Below are 23,864 nucleotides of genomic sequence, written 5' to 3'. Positions count from 1 at the left end.
TGACTACAGCTCCTGTGTTAGTCCTGCCTGATGTTCACAAGCCATTCTCAGTGTATTGTGATGCTTCTTACACCGGATTGGGATGTGTGCTAATGCAAGAAGGAAGAGTTGTAGCATACTCATCTCGACAGCTGAAGATTCATGAGAAAAATTACCCCACACACGACCTAGAGTTGGCAGTAGTGGTTCATGCTCTAAAGACATGGAGACATTACCTGTATGGACAGAAATGCGACATCTACATAGATCATAAAAGTCTGAAGTACATATTCACCCAGTCCGAGTTAAACATGAGGCAGCGAAGATGGTTGGAATTGATCAAAGACTACGAAGTGGAGGTACATTACCATCCAGGCAAGGCCAATGTTGTCGCAGATGCTCTGAGCAGGAAGAGTCAAGTCAATATGATGGCCACGTACCCAATGCCATATGAGTTAGCCAAGGAGTTCGACAGACTGAGTCTCGGTTTCCTGAACAGTATACAAGGAGTAACAGTGGAGTTAGAGCCCACCCTAGAGCGGGAGATCAAAGAAGGGCAGAAGGATGATGAAAACATCAACAATATCCGGCAGCTGATCTTAGAAGGAAGAGGCAAAGACTTTCGAGAGGATGAAGAGGGAGTAATATGGTTCAAGGACCGATTGTGTGTTCCCGACATCAAACCCATTCGGGAGCTGATCCTAAAGGAAGCTCATGAGACAGCCTACTCCATACACCCTGGAAGTGAAAAGATGTATCAGGATTTAAAAAGGAGATTTTGGTGGTTTGGCATGAAAAGAGAAATCGCAGAATATGTCGCCATTTGTGATAGCTGTCAAAGAACCAAAGCAGAGCATCAAAGGCTCGCCGGATTGTTGCAGCCATTGCGGATTCCTCAGTGGAAGTGGGATGAGATCGGGATGGATTTCATAGTTGGCCTACCTCGTACCCGGGCCGGCTATGATTCCATCTGGGTAGTTGTGGACCGCTTAACAAAAGTGGCCCATTTTATACCTATGAAGACAACGTACACCGGAGCAGTGTTAACTGAGTTATACATGTCTCGGATAGTCTGCCTTCATCGTGTGCCGAAGAAGATAGTGTCAGATCGAGGAACACAGTTTACCTCTCATTTTTGGCAGCAGCTACAAGAAGCTTTGGGCACACATTTGAACTTCAGCTCGGCTTATCACCCACAGACAGACGGTCAGACTGAAAGAACTAATCAGGTCCTAGAAGATATGTTGAGAGCCTGTGCGTTGCAAGACAAGTCAGGGTGGGACAAAAGATTACCTTATGCAGAATTCTCCTACAACAATAGTTACCAGGCCAGCTTGAAGATGTCACCGTTTCAGGCACTCTATGGGCGGAGTTGTAGGACCCCGCTGCACTGGGACCAGCCTAGAGAGAGACAGGTGTTTGGCCCTGACATTTTGCTTGAAGCCGAAGAGAATATCAAAATGGTTTAGGAGAATCTGAAGATAGCACAATCAAGGCAGCGAAGCTATGCGGACAGAAGGAGAAGAGAACTGAGTTTCGAAGTGGGAGATTACGTCTATCTGAAGGTGTCACCTATCAGGGGAGTCAGAAGGTTCGGAGTTAAAGGCAAGTTAGCACCCCGGTACGTTGGACCATATCAGATTCAAGCAAAGCGTGGAGAAGTGGCTTACCAGCTCAACCTACCAGAAAGTTTGTCGGCAGTGCACAACGTGTTCCACATGTCGCAATTGAAGAAGTGTCTGCGAGTACCAGAAGAACAATTGCCAGTGGAGGGTTTGGAAGTCCAGGAAGATCTGACATACATAGAGAAGCCAACACAGATTCTGGAGTTTGCAGACAGAGTCACCCGGAGGAACACCATCAGAATGTGCAAAGTCAGATGGGGTCACCACTCGGAGGAAGAAGCAACCTGGGAACGAGAAGATGATCTGAAGGCCAAACACCCTGAACTCTTTGCTGACCAACCTTGAATCTCGGGGCGAGATTCTTTTAAGGGGGATAGGTTTGTAACACCCTGAATTTGGGGGTATAAAATTTCTTTGCTCATATTCACAAATTCAGGTGTTGGGGACCTTCGGCATCCGAAGGTCCTCAAAAACAGGATTTAACAGTATTTCTGGAGTATAATGTGTGAACAGGTATCTTCGGACTCAAGTCGGCATCACAGTAGACCAGAATAATACGAAGGTTGGTACAGCGCCGAAGGTGTGAGCAGGAAAGCTTCGGCGTGACAGCAGAAAGTGAAACCGACTTAAAGATGAAAAGGCTATTTAGACCTCGACAGATTACTATAGAGTTATTATCAACTGTAAAGGGCATGAATGTAATTTTGTATGGGTTGTGTCCCGCGCCTATAAATAGGTGAACAGTACTCCCGTACTGTTCACGCTGACTTGGCATTCGCTTTTTGCGTCACGCTTGTACTATCATCTCCTTCCAGTTGAAGGTACACTTGTAATTCAATGATATTCCTGTTTATATCTAATAATAATAGATAATTGTTTATGTTGTCTTTTATATTCCTTACATTTCATCCTTCGTCACTGTATGATGAATTTATGGAAATACGTCATTTATAACCTTCGTCCAGAAACCATTATATCCTAAAGGAAATAATGCTTCGAAGGACGAAGGGCTTTAACGATTAACATTTTCTATGTTGCCTTGTTCTTAACTCATAGCATTTGAGAACAAGTCCCCAACATTGGCGCCCACCTCCGGTGAACCCACTTCCACTCTTCGAGTTTTTTGAACACCTTCGGCGATCATAAACCTTCGTTATGGCGCCGAAGAAAGCTTCAGCGACTGGGGTTGCAGCTCTGCAACCACTGGATCACAATCAGGAGACAATCTCCCTTCGGGAGGCCCGAAGCCAGAAAAGGAAGGCTGTCAGCCCGACACCACCAGAGGACGAGATAGATCAAGAAATCAGAGATATGGAAATGCTTCATCAACAAGTACAGAGGAAGAAAGAAAAGATGGCCAGGCTAGCTGAACTGCAGAGGCAGATAGATGAAGCCTCTGAAGAAGTTCATCATCTTGCTCAGGATGAACAACACCGAAGGCCTCAGCACCAAGACCTTCATCAGGAGGGTTTTCCCAATGAAGATGACTGGTATGACAATTTCCATCATGGGAATTTTGTTTTTGATGATGCTTCTCCTCTGTCCGCTGAGCTGCAGGCTACACCTTGGCCTCTGTCCTACAAGCCGCCTCAGCTTCCCGTATTTGATGGCCACTCAGACCCGAAGCAGTTTTTGATGAGCTATGAAGCAACAGTATCTTCGTATGGTGGCAATGCTGTAGTCATGGCCAAATCTTTCGTTATGGCTGTCAGGAGTGTTGCTCAAACCTGGTATTCCTCCCTTCGACTAGGAACGATCACTTCATGGCAGAAGCTGAAAGACTTGTTGTTAACTAGCTTTCAAGGGTTTCAGACGAAGCCGGTCACTGCTCAAGCTCTGTTCCAGTGCACCCAGGATCACGAAGAATACCTTCAGGCGTATGTCCGAAGGTTCTTGCGTTTGAGGGCACAAGCACCAACGGTGCCCAACGAAATTGTCATTGAGGCCATGATCAAGGGGCTTCGGCCAGGACCATCAACTCAGTACTTCGCTAGGAAGCCCCCTCAAACTTTGGATAAGCTGCTCCAGAAGATGGACGAGTACATTCGGGCCGATAATGATTTTTGCCAAAGGAGGGAGGAGGCTTTCAGGTTTTCTGAAATGACCAGGGGCTTCGGAGGGAGGTTCTACCCGAGGCACGTTAGATCAATTCATAACTCTACACAAAATGATGATAGAGGGAGCCAACAGCAAAGGCCACAATGTTCCTCACAGGCTTCGGGGCAACAGCAAGGCTCCTTCCGACCACCAGCTCCAAGAGGCAGAGGCGCCAGGGGCTTCGGAGGAAGATTTGGCGATCAACCGAGAAGAATCTTCTGTTTATTCTATGGTGAGAACAAAGGTCATACCACCAGGATGTGCCATGTTACCATCCAGAAGCAAAAAGAAATAGCCGAAGCGACAGCACAACAGGTTTAGCCGAAGCAGGTCATGCACACTGCTTCGTATCATTCGCCTTACATCCCAGAGTATGTAGGCAATCACCCTGCAGTTTCTGTTGCTTCGGCGAGTCAACCTCAGGCTTCCTGGCAACAACCTCCGCCTCCACCACCGCTACAACAAGGCCAGCAGCCAGAAGGGAGCCAATATGCTCCACACCAAAGGGACTTCAGAGAGCAGTCCGAAGCTCGCACAGTCAACAGCACTGTGCCAGAGTCAAAGCATATCTATTGACAAATATCCTACCTTAATAGCAATCTTTTTCATTCAGTTTTATTTTCTGTAATAAAGGACTTTGTTCAGGTTTCATGTAAATAGTTTCGTTGATTCACACAAGGAAAATATATCTTCTTTACAGGCTTAAATTGTTGAAAGACGTGTGACAACAAAAAGGACCTTCGAACTATTGAAAATTCTTCGGAGTATCAAAAAGTCGTTCTAAGGAACGCAGAGTAAGTTTGCCGAAGTCACAAAAAGCCGCTCCAGAGGGAGCGCAGTGTAAGTTTTCTGCTCCAAAGTCGTTCCAAAGGGAATGCAGAGCATACAGCGAAAAGTCAACGCTGATACCGCCTAAGTAAAAGGCGAAGCGCGAAAAGTCAACGCGAATACCGCTGAAAGTAAAAGGCGAAGAAGCTCCTAAGGGAGGCTTACAGCGAAAAATAAACGCTGATTCCGCTGAAGTAAAAGGCAAAGAAGCTCCTAAGGGAGGCTTGTAAAAGATTATGTGTTTTATTGCAGGGATGCGTGTGCATCTTCGGAATAAGCATCGCCTCACATAACATAACATCATCGCATCATGTCGCATAGCATAAGCATCATACATCATGTTGCATATGGCACAAGAGGTGGACACAATATTAATCTACAGAAGAACGTTTTGAAAAAAGGGAAAAATCATACTGTCACAAGGAGATACATTATTGATCTTCGGAGGTGTAGCTTCGGAAAATATTTTCATGAAGCCTGGATATTATTCATCAGAACACTGGATATTGTTGAAAAATTCTTCTTCACGAAGCATGAAAAGAAGGGAAGGTGTTTTTTCGTCAAAGACTCAAAAGCGGTACGTATAAAGTTTCATGCATCGTAAAGAATTAAGCAAGAAAAAACAGGTATATTACATTCAGGGTTACAAAATGTTACAATATATTACATCTCAAAAGTTTTTACAATAATACTTAATCCTCTCTCAAAACGACTTCTGCAGCCTCGTTTAGGAGCCGATTGACGACTTCGTCCATAATAGCTTCAGCTATCTTTTTTATTTCGTCGTCTCCTTTCGGCTGAGGGTCCGAAGGGGCTTTAGCAGAATCTGAAGTAGAACAGGATACGGCTACATTGCTATGATAAATTGCAAACGAATCTTAAAACCTAAAATTACAGCACAATAAAAACTATTAGTTAATACCTAATTGACCTTCGGGCTCTGCGCTCTTCTCAGCAGCCTCAGCTACTTCTCTAGCATCGTGAATGCCCTTTTCGCTTCTTTGAATAATCTCTCGGGCCATTTCTCGGCCACCATTATCCCAGATATCGGTGAAAAATTTTCCACCAACCATGCTAGCTTCGGCCAATGGATCCCTTGCATCTTCGAAGGACAAAGCACCTTCGGATTGCGCTAGAATCTTTACATGTTCGCAGCCTTTTTTCTCTAAAATAGTGGCAATTCCTCTGGCACCCGAGAAGGCACATATATCTCCACAGCTATTTAAAATTTCTTCGAAGGCTTCAGCTTCGTGGTCGATCCATTCGATGGGACCTTCGGGATTGCCTCTCGTAAAGTTTTCCTCACTTGAGAATGCGCCGACCTTGGCGAAGCTAGCCCTTAACTTCTTGACACATTCTATAGATTTGTTATAGCATCTCTTCTTGGACGACCGAAGCTCTTCAACAGTTCCTTCTAAGTGATCTGCCCATTGGTCGCTGAGTTCTCGCTTTGTTTCTTCAAGTATACGTTCTTCCTTGGCTCTGGCCAGTTGTTTCCGAAGATCTTCAAGTTCGCGTTTATGAGCTTCAGCTTGACCTTTAAAAGCAGCTTCGTCTTCCTTTATTTTATTTATCAATGAGTGTAATATTTTATCTTTCTCGAGACCTTCGTTCCTCAGTTCAAGTACTTCGGAACGAAGGTTGCTCAGGGCTATAGTACACCCTTCGTCTTCAGCATCTTTCTGTGCCCTGAGGGCATTGCTAAGTATCAGGCCCTGCAAAGAGAAATATGTGTGTGTCAATAGGTTTAAACAAACGAAAAATTTTGGTCTCAACAAAAAATGCAAAGATTCCATTTGTTGCACCTTCAAGCTATTATACGCCAGGCTGTCGGCCAAATCATTTTTCGACAGCACTGAGAGCACGTCTTCCAGTGTTGGGAATCCGAAGCTCTTGCTCATCTCCCGACAGACAGAAATCTCTTTGCTGTCAGGGAGACAATACAAAAAGTCTTCTTCTCCACTGCCATTGAATATTAATGCCCCCTTTGGATACTTTAGTTTTTGGGCGTAAAGTTGGGCCTCTTGTTTTTCTTTTTCTGATAGTTGTTTCCCCGAAGCATGGCGAATAATATAATCAAGGACTTTGGGAGATGCTTCGGGGATAGCAGCACTGATTTCTTCAACAAAAGTTGGCTCTGCAATTTTTTCTTCTTCGAATTCCAGGGATTTTATTTTCGTGGGTTCTGAGGACCCAGCTTCGGCTTCAGTTTCTTGTTCTGGAGCCTTAGTATCAGAGATTTCAGTTTTTCCTTCGGGGATGACAGCAGTCTCCTTCGGAGGTGTGCTTGAAGATTTAATTGTCTCCAGAACATCTAGCACGTTGACCATTCTCTTCCTTTTCGGAGTCACTGCTGGCACCTTTTGGTTTTTTACTGCCTCAATATTTGCTGCAGGACTCAAAACTTCTGATGTTTTTGATCCCTCCGTTGCTTCTTTTACTTCTTCCATTTTTTCTGTGGACGGCGCTTCGGCCTTCTCTTTCGTTTCTGATAACAAAGTCTTTGATTGTTCCAATTCTATTTTTGTTGGCATTTCGGCCGTTTCTGTGACTTCTGGCAGCAAGGTTGGCTCGGTTGGTTTTTCAGCTTCGGTGGCCGAAGAGGTTTCTCCGGTAAACTCAGGCACCGAAGCCGGTTCAATATAGCGCGGCCGATGTGTGAGGACCTTTATCTTCTTTCTTTTCGGTTCTGGCTCGCTAGGAGCAGTTGCAGCTTCTTCTTTTGCAGAGGTTGTGTTTTTTCTCTTCTGCCTTCGAATGGGATAGCAATAGTCAGGGTAGACAAACCCGATTGCATCAAATACCCGATTTAGCCTCTTCTTTTTTCGGCCTCCGAAGGCTGCTGACATTGCAGTGTCTTCGGCCTTCGAATAAGCCCCAAGCAGTTCATCACTTAAATTTTCAATGCTTTTTAACCAGTCATCATCTGGCTCAACGAATTTATCTCCAAATTTAAAAGTGTATTTCAACCTGATAAGTCCACCTTCGTCGGCCTCTTTTATGGTTTCTTGTGGCATTTCCCATTTCTCCACGAGCGGCCATACCCTGAAGGCGATATGCTCTTGTACTAAGTCCCTCGTTCCAATAAAAGAACAGATAACGCCGAAGGCCCTCTGGCATTCTTCGGCAGCTTCATTCATTTCAACCTTCGGCCTCTGAAGGCCGAAGCTTTGCCAAATAGGGCGCATAATTATACCTTTGATAACTTCTCGTACTGTCAGATCATTCTTCACATAAAACCATTCTGTCATCCAGTCGCCGGGCCATCTCTTACGAAAGGTTGGCACAGGGCAGCTTGACCCGGACCGAGAAACGAAACTGTAGCAGCCAAAATTATTGTGATACTGTTCCTTACCCCAAGGTTTTGTTTCGTATGATAATTCGTGTATATTGCAGAAGCTTTTTGCATCAGGCTTCAGACCTTGGCTTCTCACGGCCCACACGAAGATATTCAGCCTTATGATTGCTTCGGGGGTAAGTTGGTGAAGATAGACTTCGAAGATTTTCAACACCTCCACGACGAAGCTGCTCAAGGGAAATCGCAGTCCAGCTTTCAAAAAGCTTCGGTACACTACGACTTCATTCTCTTCAGGGTGTGGGCACGTTTTTCCCCTTCGTCGGCCCTCACAATGGATAAATCCCGGAAATACCTTCCTCTCATGTTGACAAGATGATTCTCTTTGATAGTTGATTTACCATAAACTGAATGGCTTGGTCGCCAGGGACGATCTTCGGAGTCTTCACCACCACTGTCCACATCATAGCTGTCACTGTCACCAGTATCTTCAGACAAACCTTCCAGAATCTCCTTGGTGATTTTTTCTGTATTGGTCTTTGACATCGCTATAAGAAACCCCAAGTTTTTCTCTTCGTCCAGGCTCAGCTTCATCTCAGCAACAGTCTTCTTATCCTCAGACATCTTCGGAGACACTAAAAACTATTTTCAAAGCCGAAGCTTCAAAACTAAAGGCTTAACAAATCTTAGTGCACAAGAGCTAAAAATTGAGTGAGCGGGAGCAGTTGGCCAGAGAGCGTGTCAAATGAGTTTGCGGTATGACCGTATTTATACGCCAAGAGCGTTGAAAATTGAAAGACCCCGCTTGTCAGTGAATGTTGCTATTCTAGCAAAGGGAAGGTGTTTTTTCGGACCTTCGGCGTAAAGCCTTCGTCCATGTCGCAATCTAAATTTATTATTTTAAACAAATTAATATTGCGAGGGGCTACTGTTGGGGACCTTCGGCATCCGAAGGTCCTCAAAAACAGGATTTAACAGTATTTCTGGAGTATAATGTGTGAACAGGTATCTTCGGACTCAAGTCGGCATCACAGTAGACCAGAATAATACGAAGGTTGGTACAGCGCCGAAGGTGTGAGCAGGAAAGCTTCGGCGTGACAGCAGAAAGTGAAACCGACTTAAAGATGAAAAGGCTATTTAGACCTCGACAGATTACTATAGAGTTATTATCAACTGTAAAGGGCATGAATGTAATTTTGTATGGGTTGTGTCCCGCGCCTATAAATAGGTGAACAGTACTCCCGTACTGTTCACGCTGACTTGGCATTCGCTTTTTGCGTCACACTTGTACTATCATCTCCTTCCAGTTGAAGGTACACTTGTAATTCAATGATATTCCTGTTTATATCTAATAATAATAGATAATTGTTTATGTTGTCTTTTATATTCCTTACATTTCATCCTTCGTCACTGTATGATGAATTTATGGAAATACGTCATTTATAACCTTCGTCCAGAAACCATTATATCCTAAAGGAAATAATGCTTCGAAGGACGAAGGGCTTTAACGATTAACATTTTCTATGTTGCCTTGTTCTTAACTCATAGCATTTGAGAACAAGTCCCCAACATCAGGTGTTACTTCTCTTTTCACACCTTTCCCCAATCTCCTCTTTCTCATTTCTATAGGAGAAGGGTGGTTATTCTTATTTGTAATTATAGTTTAGTAGGCTAAACTCCAAGGGAGTATGAAATGTTGCATCATGTCAAACCCTAAATCCTACTTTTGTTTGGTGCATAATTTTTAGAAAGGCTAATTTGAAATTGTGGCTTATTTGGATTTGAATCAAATAGAGCAAATAAAAAGAAAAGAGAAAAAAAATGTTAGAATAAAAGAAAAAGGAAAAGAAGCCCGCTTCCCCCGCCCCCTCGGCCTTTCGGCCCATCAGGCCCATCCCGCGCGCGCGCTTTCTTCCCCCCCCTCTTCTCTCTCTGCCCTGGCGGGCCCGCCCGTCAGCGCGGCCGCCTTGTCCGCGCCCGCGCCCGCTTTCCTCTCTCTCTCTGCTCGCGGGCCCGAGCTGTCAGCTCCTCCGTCTTCGCATAACCGCCGCCCCGGTCCGCGCGTGCCGCGGACTCCGCGCCCACGTTGCGCGTGAAGCTCGCAACCACCTCGCCTCGGTCACTTGAGCCCAGAGCCTCGCACGCCCTCTCCCCCTCCCTCATTTGCGCACCTGCAGACCCCTCTCCCACCTCCCTCGCGCTGCGCACACGCCAGAGCGCCGCTGCCATTAAACCGCCGCCGCCCGAGCTTGTTTCTCCGTCGCCGTTGGAGCCCCGCCATGCCCTCTGCCACGGTGAGCTCCGCCCCGACGTCCGCAACCCGGGACGCGCTCCAATTTCCCCTCCCCCTCCCCGAATCACTCTGCCCGCGCTCACCGTCGTTCTCTGCGCAGCCGCCGAGGTCCGCCACCGTCGACTCGGGCTGCCGCCGCGTCTCTGTCGCCATCGAGGGGTCCCCGGAGTTCGCCTTGAGGTAAGGAACCTCTTCCGCCCCCTCCCGTCCTTTCTATTGCCTCCCGTCGCATTTAATTGCTCGCCGGAGTCCCTTAGCGCCACCGCCGAGCCGCTTCGCCGTGGGCCGCCCCCCTCCGGTGCCCCTGCCCCGACCTAGTCCCCACCGGAAGGCTCCCCGCGCCCTCCCCAACCTCCCCGGCCGTCCAGGTCGCCCCGAGGACCCGCAGAGCCCCCGCGCCTGTCACACCCGGTTTTGGAAGGCAAACCGAATGCGAACTATGTACGTGTCAGGATCAGAATTCACGTACACAGCGATTACATAAATGAACATCATCGCACAGTGCTCGAATAATAACATAAAAGAGTATTAACTTATTACATCACAGAGTCATAGACATCCACATAGTCATCAACTTAACAGTTAAATCAAAGTGCTAGCGAAACGCGGTAAAGATAAGGCCTTCACAGGCAGCTGACTGGGGGTTGCCGCCAACCCACACCTAGAATTCGTCGTAGTCTTGGAACTCCTGGAAGTCTCCTTCCACAACTTCGTCTTCTCCTGAGCAGTGGTTGCAATGTGGACAACCTGGTGTTTGGTGGTAAAGCAAGGATGAGTACACATCAACGTACTCAGCAAATGTCCCGTTTGGCTGAAGTGGACTAGCTTTATGTGGGGTTAGGCTCAAGCAGTTGCTTTTAGTTGGTCAGGTATTTATTATTAGTAAAGCCAGGTTTTAGCAATAACTAACCCGTGAATCATTCCCTCATCGAGGAACATCATTATCATTATTGAACCAAAATCATAAATAGAACCATTGTATCTCGAACCATTTGTATGTCTAATCAAAGAGGATCCCAAGGCTGCTCTTAACCGTGAGCACGGCTGATATACCAGTTTCACTACCCTCTGCAGAGGTCGCACACTTTACCCATGAGCCGTGATTCCCTCTCTAGCCCGGGCTTGCAAGACCCTTATTCACTCCCAAGGTGAATGGCCAGGGATTCACTACGAAGCCTTTACAAAGATTCCCTAGAGGTCATAGCTGCCCGTTAGGTTTCTCCAGTTTGATAAACACAGTACCTCTCCCCGCAGGAGGGTGACTAAAAAGCAAAACGAAAGAACCTCGGCACCCAGCCTCGGTAGAGCAAGCACTGTGCCTGGACCCCATTGACGGCACGACGGCGAAGCAACTACACTTCTAGTTCCTCTAATTATTTAGCTAAGGGCACCCCATTCCACCCTCATGGTTGCACTGTTATCCCGGGTGGTCTCTCAACGAACAGGTCCTTACGGAGAGGTACTTAGGAAACAGCCTGAGCCCCCTAAAATATCACAAGATCATCAACATCATCAGGATAACAGTATCATAAATAGTCTCATCATGTTCATTGATTAAGTTAAGGCAATAGCAGAATGCTAACCATAACAGCCCATAAGGTCAGCAAGGATAAAGTAAAGTGTAAAGCTAGTCACTCCTTAGGTTTCAAGTAAGTAATGCGGGATGGTAAGTTATAAGTGGATAGGACATAATGGGTCAGAGGACACTTGCCTTCACCAAACTGTTGATCAGGGACTTCTTCTGCAACTTCCTCGGGAAACACAGACTGCCCGTTGTCTACGTAAAGTAATCATTCACACTATGCACTTGGGAAATAACAAACAAAAGCAATATACCAACATATGCAGCAGAGGGACCACAAGTTCATAATAGAAAAGGGATAGGCACTCTGGTGTTCCCTAGGTCTAGGGTAGAGGACTACACAAAGTGATTCATTATCCACTAATCAGGTCTAAGTCAGTGGTGGGGTTAAATCATTACATGGTTTTTAGTCCCTAAACTTAGGTGCTTAAGTCCATAAACTTAGGTGCTCCAACTTTTATTAAAGTCTATTATCTTTATTCTATCTCAAATAGGGCCCCAATAACCTTAATCTTATCCTAATGATCAACTATTAATTGGGACATAAAAACAGCAGGGAAACATTGGTTAAATAGGTAGACAAAAGTACTATGAGCATTTTGCAATTTGAAGCACCTAATTTGGAGTTCATATGACAAAGTTATGAATTTTACAAGATTAGGGATTAAAAAATATGCCTTAAATACTTATTTTGAATTAAATAAAAGGTCCGAGGTCCTAACTGTGAAAATCCAGGGACGATGGGTTAATTTGCGGAAAGGCGGGGGTCTCTTTAAGAAAAGGCGCGGGCGAAGGGGTATCGGGCTCTAATAGCCGTTGGATCTCGGATCAACGCCCGAGATTAGATCCGCGGGCGGGCGCGCGAGCGCGCGGCGGCCTGAGCGGCTGACAGGCGGGGCCAGGCGGGCAGAGCGGGCGCGGGCGGCTGACAGGCGGGGCCAGGCGGGCAGAGCGGGTGCGGGGGTGTGGGGGAAGCGGCCCTGGGCCGTTGGATCTCCGGTAGACGGCCAGGATTGGGCTCGGGCTAATTGAAACGGGGCCGCTCGATCTGGGATGGACGGCGGGGATCGGGTGGCCGGCCTTGTCCTCCCCTACGGCTAGCAGAGGCAGCGGCGCTCATCCCCGCGGCGGAGAACTCGCCGGAGACGAGGGGCGCGGGGGCCCTGCGGGTCCTTGGGACGACCTGGACGGCCGGGGAGGTTGGGGAAGGCGCAGGGAATCTTCTGGTGGGGGCTAGGTCGGGACAGGGGCACCGGAGGGGGGCGGTCCACGGCGAAGCGGCTCGGCGGCGGCGCTAAGGGACTCCGGCGTGCAATTAAGCGCAGCAGAGAGCCATAGAGGGGAAGGGAGAGGGCAGAGGAGGTTCCTTACCTCAAGGCGAACCCCAGGGACTCCTCGGTGGCGGCAATGGCGCGACGACGGCCTGGGTCGACGGTGGCGGGCCTCGGCGGCTGCACGGAGGACGGCTGGTGAGCGTGGACAGGGGAAATTAGAGAGGGGGAGGAGGAATTGGGGCGTGTCCCGGGTTGCGGACGTCGAGGCGAAGCTCACCGTGGCAGAGGGCACGACGGGGCTCCGACGTCGACGGGGAAACGGGCTCGGGACGGCGGCGGTTTAATGGCGGCGGCGCTCTGGCGTGTGCGCGGCGTGGGGGAGGCGAGAGAGGGGTCTGCAGGTGCGCAAATGAGGGAGGGGGAGAGGGCGAGCGGGGTTCTGGGCTCAAGTGGCCGGGGGCGGGGTGGTTGTGAGCTTCACGCGCGACGTGGGCACGGAGACCGCGGCAACGCGCAGCTCGGGCGGCAGTTACGTGGGGACGAGGGAGCTGACAGCCCGGGACCCACGGGCAGAGAGAGCGGGGGAGCGAGCGTGGATGCGGGGAAAGCGGCCGCGCTGACGAGCGGGCCCGCCAGAGCAGAGAGAGGAGAGGGGGGGAAAGGCGCGCGCGGGGTGGGCCTGGTGGGCCGAAAGGCCGAGGGGGCGAGGTGAGTGGGCTTCTTTTCCTTTTTCTTTTATTCTGGCATTTGTTTTCCCTTTTCTTTTTATTTACTCTATTTGATTCAAATCCAAATAAGCCACAAATTCAAATTAGCATTTCTAATGATTATGCACCAAACAAGAGTGAAATCTAGGGTTCAACATGATGCAACAATTCATACTCCCTTGGAGTTTGAGCTAATAGACTATAATTACAAATAAAATAACCACTCTTCTCCTATAGAAATGAGAAAGAGAAGATTGGGGAAGGATGTGAAAAGAGAAGTAACACCTGAATTTGTGAATATGAGCAAAGAAATTTTATACCCCCAAATTCAGGGTGTTACAAACCTATCCCCCTTAAAAGAATCTCGCCCCGAGATTCAAGGTTTGTCAGCAAAGAGTTCAGGGTATTTAGCCTTCAGATCATCTTCTCGTTCCCAGGTTGCTTCTTCCTCGGAGTGGTGGCCCCATCTGACTTTGCACATTCTGATGGTGTTCCTCCGGGTGACTCTGTCTGCAAACTCCAGAATCTGCGTTGGCTTCTCTATGTATGTCAGATCTTCCTGGACTTCCAAACCCTCCATTGGCAACTGTTCTTCTGGTACTCGCAGACACTTCTTCAGTTGGGACACATGGAACACATTGTGCACTGCCGACAAACTTTCTGGTAGGTTGAGCTGGTAGGCCACTTCTCCACGCTTTACTTGAATCTGATATGGTCCAACGTACCGGGGTGCTAACTTGCCTTTAACTCCGAACCTTCTGACTCCCCTGATAGGTGACACCTTCAGATAGATGTAATCTCCCACTTCGAAACTCAGTTCCCTTCTCCTTCGGTCCGCATAGCTTCGCTGCCTTGATTGTGCTATCTTCAGATTCTCCCGAACCATTTTGATATTCTCTTCGGCTTCAAGCAAAATGTCGGGGCCAAACACCTGCCTTTCTCCAGGCTGGTCCCAATGTAGCGGAGTCCTACAACTCCGCCCATAGAGTGCCTGAATCGGTGACATCTTCAAGCTGGCCTGGTAACTATTGTTGTAGGAGAATTCTGCATAAGGTAACCTTTTGTCCCATCCTGACTTGTCTTGTAACGCACAGGCTCTCAGCATATCTTCTAGGATCTGATTAGTTCTTTCAGTCTGACCGTCTGTCTGCGGGTGATAAGCCGAGCTGAAGTTCAAATGTGTGCCCAAAGCTTCTTGTAGCTGCTGCCAAAAATGAGAGGTAAACTGTGTTCCTCGATCTGACACTATCTTTTTCGGCACACCATGAAGGCAGACTATCCGAGACATGTATAACTCAGCTAACACTGCTCCGGTGTACGTTGTCTTCACAGGTGTAAAATGGGCTACCTTTGTTAAGCGGTCCACAACCACCCAGATGGAATCATAGCCGGCCCGGGTACGAGGTAGGCCAACTATGAAATCCATCCCGATCTCATCCCATTTCCACTGAGGAATCCGCAATGGCTGCAACAATCCGGCGGGCCTTTGATGCTCTGCTTTGGTTCTTTGACAGCTATCACAGATGGCGACATATTCTGCGATTTCTCTTTTCATGCCATACCACCAAAATCTCCTTTTTAAATCCTGATACATCTTCTCACTTCCAGGGTGTATGGAATAGGCTGTCTCATGAGCTTCCTTGAGGATCAGCTCCCGAATAGGTTTGATGTCGGGAACACATAATCGGTCCTTGAACCATATTACTCCCCCTTCATCCTCTTGAAAGTCTTTGCCTCTTCCTTCTAAGATCAGCTGCCGGATATTGTTGATGTTTTCATCATCCTTCTGCCCTTCTTTGATCTCCCGCTCTAGGATGGGCTCTAACTCCACTGTTACTCCTTGTGTACTGTTCAGGAAACCGAGACTCAGTCTGTCGAACTCCTTGGCTAACTCATATGGCATTGGGTACGTGGCCAACATATTGACTTGGCTCTTCCTGCTCAGAGCATCTGCAACAACATTGGCTTTGCCTGGATGGTAATGTATCTCCAACTCATAGTCTTTGATCAATTCCAACCATCTTCGCTGCCTCATGTTTAACTCTGACTGGGTGAATATGTACTTCAGACTTTTATGATCTGTGTAGATGTCGCACTTCTGCCCGTACAGGTAATGTCTCCAGGTCTTTAAAGCATGAACCACTGCTGCCAACTCTAGGTCGTGTGTGGGATAATTTTTCTCATGGATCTTCAACTGTCGAGATGAGTATGCTACAACTCTTCCTTCTTGCATTAGCACACATCCCAATCCGGTGTAAGAAGCATCGCAATACACTGAGAATGGCTTGTGAACAGCAGGCAGGACTAACACAGGAGCTGTAGTCAATCTATTTTTCAGTTCTTCAAATGCTTCCTGACACTTTTGGGTCCACTTAAACTCAACTTTCTTCGCTAGCAACGCTGTCATTGGTCTAGCAATCTTTGAGAAGCCTTCAATGAATCGCCTATAATATCCAGCCATTCCAATGAAGCTCTTGATCCCACGAACATCCTTTGGTGCTTTCCAGTTCAGGATATCTGCCACTTTCTTTGGATCCACTGCTAACCCATCTTGATTTATGATGTGACCCAGAAACAGGACTTCATGAATCCAGAACTCGCATTTACTCAGCTTGGCATACAACTGATGCTCTCGAAGTCTTTGCAATACCATCTTCAAATGCTCCACATGATCTTCCTCACTTTGAGAGTATATGAGAATATCATCGATGAACACTACCACAAACTTGTCTAGATAATCCATGAACACGCTGTTCATCAGATACATAAAGAAGGCTGGCGCATTTGTCAAACCAAAGGACATAACTGTGAATTCATATAACCCGTACTTGGTGATGAATGCTGTCTTCGGTATGTCCGAGGGTCGGATTCTGAGTTGATGGTAGCCTGACCTCAGATCTATCTTCGAGAATACGCTGGCACCTCTGAGTTGGTCAAACAGATCTTCTATTCTTGGCAGAGGGTACTTGTTCTTAATAGTGACTTCATTCAGGGCTCTGTAATCTATGCACATCCTTTTGGTACCATCTTTCTTCTCTACAAACAACACTGGAGCGGCCCAAGGCGAGGTGCTTGGCCTGATGTAACCCTTTTCTAATAGCTCATCAATCTGCTTCTTGAGTTCCACCAATTCTGGTCCAGACACTCGATAGGCTCTTTTGGAAATGGGGGCGGTACCAGGGATAAGCTCTATGGCAAATTCGACTTTTCTCTCGGGTGGCATACCCGTTAGCTCCTCGGGAAACACATCCGGAAAGTCTGACACAACCTTGATAGCCTCAAGCGGTTTGGCCTCCTTACTATCAACTAAAATCTGGTGACAATCTCCCTCCGCTGATTTAGGCATCCTTAGCTCAGCCACTACTTTCTCTCCGAGTGGAGACTTCAACGTTACGGTCCTCTTGTCACAGCTAACATTCGCTTCATATTTCATTAACCAATTCATCCCTAGGATGACATCCACCCCAAGGGTGTCTATTACTATTAGATCACTGGGGAACCCTATCCCCCTTATTTCCACCCTTATATTTGAGCATATTCTATCTGCTTGCACTTTACCACCAACAGAATTAATCCTCATGGGCGGCATCATTGCCTCTACTGAGATGTTATGCATTTCTACCCATATTGCAGTGACAAATGAATGAGTTGCACCAGTATCAAATAGCACTTTTGTGGGATGAGATTCGACTGAGAACATACCTACTGCCACATCTGGTGCATCCTGGATTGCTTCGGCCTCCAAGTGGTTCACCTTCCCACGGTTGTACGCTTGGCCACGATTACCTGCTGCCGGCTGCAGTACACCTTGCCTTGTTGGAGCATTGGGGTTGGTCTGCTGCTGCGCCATCTTCTTCGGGCACTGCATCGCCCAGTGGCCTTGTTCTCCACAGTGGAAACATCCTCTGCCTTCTCCTTGTGCTGGGGCTGCTTGGTTGCTCTGATTTGCTGCTGGGGCAGGAAGGCGAGGTGCCTGGTTGTTCTGCTTCTGATACTGATTACCTCCCTGCTGGCTGTTCTGACGATACTGCTGCTGTTGTGGGTACTGCCTCTGAAACTGCTGCTGATGCGGACGCTGATTTTGATTCTGATATCCCTGTGGGTGACCAGGCCTGCCTTGCTGAGATGAACTGCCTGAGAAACGTGGACGGCTGATGCTTCCGCACTGGGGTCCACTCATCTTGCGCTTCCGATCTTCCATATCCTTACGCTTCTTCTCGGTCATAACTGCCCTATCGATCAGGTGCTGGAAGGTGGGGAAGGTGTGATTCATCAGCTGGTAATGCAGGGGATCCACCAAACCCCTCATGAACCTGTACTGCCTTTTAGCATCAGTGTTGACGTCTTCAGGTGCATAACGAGATAGTTGCAGAAACTTGTCTCTGTATTCACTAACAGACAGGGGTCCCTGCCTCAGAGCCAAGAACTCCTCTTTCTTCACGATCATTAGTCCCTCTGGAACATGGTACCGACAGAAATTCTCGCTGAATTCTTCCCAAGTGATAGCTTCAGGGTCAGCATGGGTGGCGAGGTAGGACTCCCACTAGGACTGGGCTGCTCCCCTTAGCTGGCGGGGACCATACAGAACCTTCTCCCTGTCGTCACATTGGGCGGTGCGCAGTTCCCTTTCCACTGCGCGCAGCCAGTCTTCTGCATCCATGGGGTCAGCAGAATGGGCGAAGGTAGGAGGGTGCCCTCTCATGAACTCACCACGCTTATCCCGTGGCATCTGGGGCATCTGCACTTGCAATTGGGGTTGGGGTTGCTGTTGAGCCTGCTGCATGGCTGCCAGAGTCTGCCCAATGGCCTGCACTGCCTGAGTCTGCATCAAGAACATCTGCTCCACTGTCATTGGGGGTGGTGGGGGAGGCTGCCTCTGATGTTCCTCCTGCTGGTCATGCTGCTCTTACTGAGCACGCCTGTTGCATCGGCGCCTGTTGTCAGACATCTGTGGGAGACATTCATACATCAGCATTGATCTTACAATCCTTCAGCATAAGAAAAGGGAATACAGAATTCTTCATGACACTGAGTGAATAAAGAGCTTCACTGATCCTCATTATGATTCAACACAGCTTCTCAAATAGAAAGGAAAGTAGAAGTAAATGGTTTCCCAACTAAACAACTGAGTTCATTAACATTACTAGCTAAGCCAAATTGCAGGGGAAACCCACATGTTGGCTGCAGTCATTACAAAGATTCAAATCCAGCACAAGTTCACCATAACAAGCATGTAAGCAACTGATAAGCAAACTAAACTGACTACCTAAGACTGAGACATCTGACTTAAGAATTATTACAAACTCCGACACTAACGATCTAAGGATCCAGATCTATCCTGGTCTTACAGGCAGGGGAACCATAAGTGTGGTGACCACGTGGCGGCGAGCGGTAAGGGTGCTGAGTCCCAACAGGAGCGAGGGAACCACCCTCCTGGTGGCGGCGCTCTGCTAGCTCAGCACGCAACTCAGCAATCTCCGTTCGAGCCCTGCTCAGCTCGTCCAGAGAGTGATCTAGCTCAGTGTTAAGCACCGCGACTAGGTTGACTGTGCTGCTCAACCTAGGGTTACCCTCACCAACAGGTGAGACAACCACACTCTCAGTGCTGCCAGTAGGACGGCGGGGGTAGTACCTAAGGTTAAGACCGTCGGCCACCCCACCGAACAAGGAACAGTACTGGGAGAGTGCACGCCGTGCTGCATCCTGCATAGCCGCCTCTGCAGTGTCCCTCTCGAAGATGGAGTAGTGCTCCGAAACGGCCTCTGCACCCCGGAGGTCATCCTCCGGACGGCGAACTAGGCAGGTAGCCTCCCAGCGGTCCGGGTTCCTCCCGTGACTGTGCTGGTAGACTACACAACGATACTCGATCGACCAGGTGTGCCGGTCGAAAGCCTGGCGCAGCAAGGTGTCGAGTGCGTCGTGGAAGTGACAACCGCGAGCGGCGTCGCGGGTGATGGGTCGGGCGACCCATCCTTCCGCCTCCTGCGGCTCAGAGGACTCCGTGCTGTGGTCTGAGTCGTCGTCGTCGGGGTCTCCTCCAGGACCTCCTCCAGTAGCTCCTCCAACAGCCGGGACGTCGCGCGGTGGTGCAGGGGGCGCCTCCAGCTGGGCAACAGAGGAACGGCGCCTCACGGACTCCACCTCCTGCCGGGGTGGGGAGGAAGAGCCCCGCTGCTCTCTGTGCTGGCGCCGGTGTTCCTGCTCCTCACGCAGGCGGTGATGCAGTCTCTCCAGGTGACTCGACTGCCCGGACACGGTGCGGCGCAGAGGACGCTCCGCAAGTCGAGACGGCAGGAAAGGAATCACCGACTTACGTGCAGTGTGTCTAAGGCGAGCCATCTACAAAAGGCACCGTAAGCACAAGAGTAAGAACAGAACTAATATGACAAGTGCATAAACCATAGACAGAACAGGATAAAAGTTTTCACAAGGTATAATATAGTATATATATGTAGTAAAACATAGGGTTGGTCGAGGTGACCGACTTTTGAAGTAACATCAGAGGTCAAGGTGAGAGGGAAGGTCAATAGTCCTTAGTACGACCAGTGCTACTCTAGGTCAGCGGTCCTACAGTCAGCACGGCTTTGATACCACTTATGTCACACCCGGTTTTGGAAGGCAAACCGAATGCGAACTATGTACGTGCCAGGATCAGAATTCACGTACACAGCGATTACATAAATGAACATCATCGCACAGTGCTCGAATTATAACATAAAAGAGTATTAACTTATTACATCACAGAGTCATAGACATCCACATAGTCATCAACTTAACAGTTAAATCAAAGTGCTAGCGAAACGCAGTAAAGATAAGGCCTTCACAGGCAGCTAACTGGGGGTTGCCGCCAACCCACACCTAGAATTCGTCGTAGTCTTGGAACTCCTGGAAGTCTCCTTCCACGACTTCGTCTTCTCCTGAGCAGTGGTTGCAATGTGGACAACCTGGTGTTTGGTGGTAAAGCAAGGATGAGTACACATCAACGTACTCAGCAAATGTCCCGTTTGGCTGAAGTGGACTAGCTTTATGTGGGGTTAGGCTCAAGCAGTTGCTTTTAGTTGGTCAGGTATTTATTATTAGTAAAGCCAGGTTTTAGCAATAACTAACCCGTGAATCATTCCCTCATCGAGGAACATCATTATCATTATTGAACCAAAATCATAAATAGAACCATTGTATCTCGAACCATTTGTATCTCTAATCAAAGAGGATCCCAAGGCTGCTCTTAACCGTGAGCACGGCTGATATACCAGTTTCACTACCCTCTGCAGAGGTCGCACACTTTACCCATGAGCCGTGATTCCCTCTCTAGCCCGGGCTTGCAAGACCCTTATTCACTCCCAAGGTGAATGGCCAAGGATTCAATATGAAGCCTTTACAAAGATTCCCTAGAGGTCATAACTGCCCGTTAGGTTTCTCCAGTTTGATAAACACAGTACCTCTCCCCGCAGGAGGGTGACTAAAAAGCAAAACGAAAGAACCTCGGCACCCAGCCTCGGCAGAGCAAGCACTGTGCCTGGACCCCATTGACGACACGACGACGAAGCAACTACACTTCTAGTTCCTCTAATTATTTAGCTAAGGGCACCCCATTCCACCCTCATGGTTGCACTGTTATTCTGGGTGGTCTCTCAACGAACAGGTCCTTACGGAGAGGTACTCAGGAAACAGCCTGAGCCCCCTAAAATATCACAAGATCATCAACATCATCAGGATAACAGTATCATAAATAGTCTCATCATGTTCATTGATTAAGTTAAGGCAATAGCAGAATGCTAACCATAACAGCCCATAAGGTCAGCAAGGATAAAATAAAGTGTAAAGCTAGTCACTCCTTAGGTTTCAAGTAAGTAATGCGGGATGGTAAGTTATAAGTGGATAGGACATAATGGGTCAGAGGACACTTGCCTTCGCCAAACTGCTGATCAGGGACTTCTTCTGCAACTTCCTCGGGAAACACAGACTGCCCGTTGTCTATGTAAAGTAATCATTCACACTATGCACTTGGGAAATAACAAACAAAAGCAATATACCAACATATGCAGCAGAGGGACCACAAGTTCATAATAGAAAAGGGATAGGCACTCTGGTGTTCCCTAGGTCTAGGGTAGAGGACTACACAAAGTGATTCATTATCCACTAATCAGGTCTAAGTCAGTGGTGGGGTTAAATCATTACATGGTTTTTAGTCCCTAAACTTAGGTGCTTAAGTCCATAAACTTAGGTGCTCCAACTTTTATTAAAGTCTATTATCTTTATTCTATCTCAAATAGGGCCCCAATAACCTTAATCTTATCCTAATGATCAACTATTAATTGGGACATAAAAACAGCAGGGAAACATTGGTTAAATAGGTAGACAAAAGTACTATGAGCATTTTGCAATTTGAAGCACCTAATTTGGAGTTCATATGACAAAGTTATGAATTTTACAAGATTAGGGATTAAAAAATATGCCTTAAATACTTATTTTGAATTAAATAAAAGGTCCGAGGTCCTAACTGTGAAAATCCAGGGACGGCGGGTTAATTTGCGGAAAGGCGGGGGTCTCTTTAAGAAAAGGCGCGGGCGAAGGGGTATCGGGCTCTAATAGCCGTTGGATCTCGGATCAACGCCCGGGATTAGATCCGCGGGCGGGCGCGCGAGCGCGCGGCGGCCTGAGCGGCTGATAGGCGGGGCCAGGCGGGCAGAGCGGGCGCGGGCGGCTGACAGGCGGGGCCAGGCAGGCAGAGCGGGTGCGGGGGTGTGGGGGAAGCGGCCCTGGGCCGTTGGATCTCCGGTAGACGGCCAGGATTGGGCTCGGGCTAATTGAAACGGGGCCGCTCGATCTGGGATGGACGGCGGGGATCGGGTGGCCGGCCTTGTCCTCCCCTACGGCTAGCAGAGGCGGCGGCGCTCGTCCCCGCTGCGGAGAACTCGCCGGAGACGAGGGGCGCGGGGGCCCTGCGGGTCCTTGGGACGACCTGGACGGCCGGGGAGGTTGGGGAAGGCGCAGAGAATCTTCTGGTGGGGGCTAGGTCGGGACAGGGGCACCGGAGGGGGGCGGTCCACGGCGAAGCGGCTCGGCGGCGGCGCTAAGGGACTCCGGCGTGCAATTAAGCGCAGCAGAGAGCCATAGAGGAGAAGGGAGAGGGCAGAGGAGGTTCCTTACCTCAAGGCGAACCCCAGGGACTCCTCGGTGGCGGCAATGGCGCGACGACGGCCCGGGTCGACGGTGGCGGGCCTCGGCGGCTGCACGGAGGACGGCTGGTGAGCGCGGACAGGGGAAATTAGAAAGGGGGAGGAGGAATTGGGGCGTGTCCCGGGTTGCGGACGTCGAGGCGAAGCTCACCGTGGCAGAGGGCACGGCGGGGCTCCGACGTCGACGGGGAAACGAGCTCGGGACGGCGGCGGTTTAATGGCGGCGGCGCTCTGGCGTGTGCGCGGCGTGGGGGAGGCGAGAGAGGGGTCTGCAGGTGCGCAAATGAGGGAGGGGGAGAGGCCGAGCGGGGTTCTGGGCTCAAGTGGCCGGGGGCGGGGTGGTTGTGAGCTTCACGCGCGACGTGGGCGCGGAGATCGCGGCAACGCGCAGCTCGGGCGGCAGTTACGCGGGGACGAGGGAGCTGACAGCCCGGGACCCACGGGCAGAGAGAGCGGGGGAGCGAGCGCGGATGCGGGGAAAGCGGCCGCGCTGACGAGCGGGCCCGCCAGAGCAGAGAGAGGAGAGGGGGGGGAAAGGCGCGCGCGCGGGGTGGGCCAGGTGGGCCGAAAGGCCGAGGGGGCGAGGTGAGTGGGCTTCTTTTCCTTTTTCTTTTATTCTGGCATTTGTTTTCCCTTTTCTTTTTATTTACTCTATTTGATTCAAATCCAAATAAGCCACAAATTCAAATTAGCATTTCTAATGATTATGCACCAAACAAGAGTGAAATCTAGGGTTCAACATGATGCAACAATTCATACTCCCTTGGAGTTTGAGCTAATAGACTATAATTACAAATAAAATAACCACTCTTCTCCTATAGAAATGAGAAAGAGAAGATTGGGGAAGGATGTGAAAAGAGAAGTAACACCTGAATTTGTGAATATGAGCAAACAAATTTTATACCCCCAAATTCAGGGTGTTACAGCGCCTCTCGCCTCCTGCGAGTTCTCCGCCGCTGGGACGAGCGCCGCCGCCTCTGCTAGCCGTAGGAGAGGACAAAGCCG

The sequence above is a fragment of the Zea mays genome, chromosome 4 (genome assembly GCF_902167145.1).
Source record: "Zea mays cultivar B73 chromosome 4, Zm-B73-REFERENCE-NAM-5.0, whole genome shotgun sequence".
In the NCBI taxonomy this organism is placed as follows: Eukaryota; Viridiplantae; Streptophyta; class Magnoliopsida; order Poales; family Poaceae; genus Zea; species Zea mays.
Note: the sequence above shows the minus strand (reverse complement) of the source record.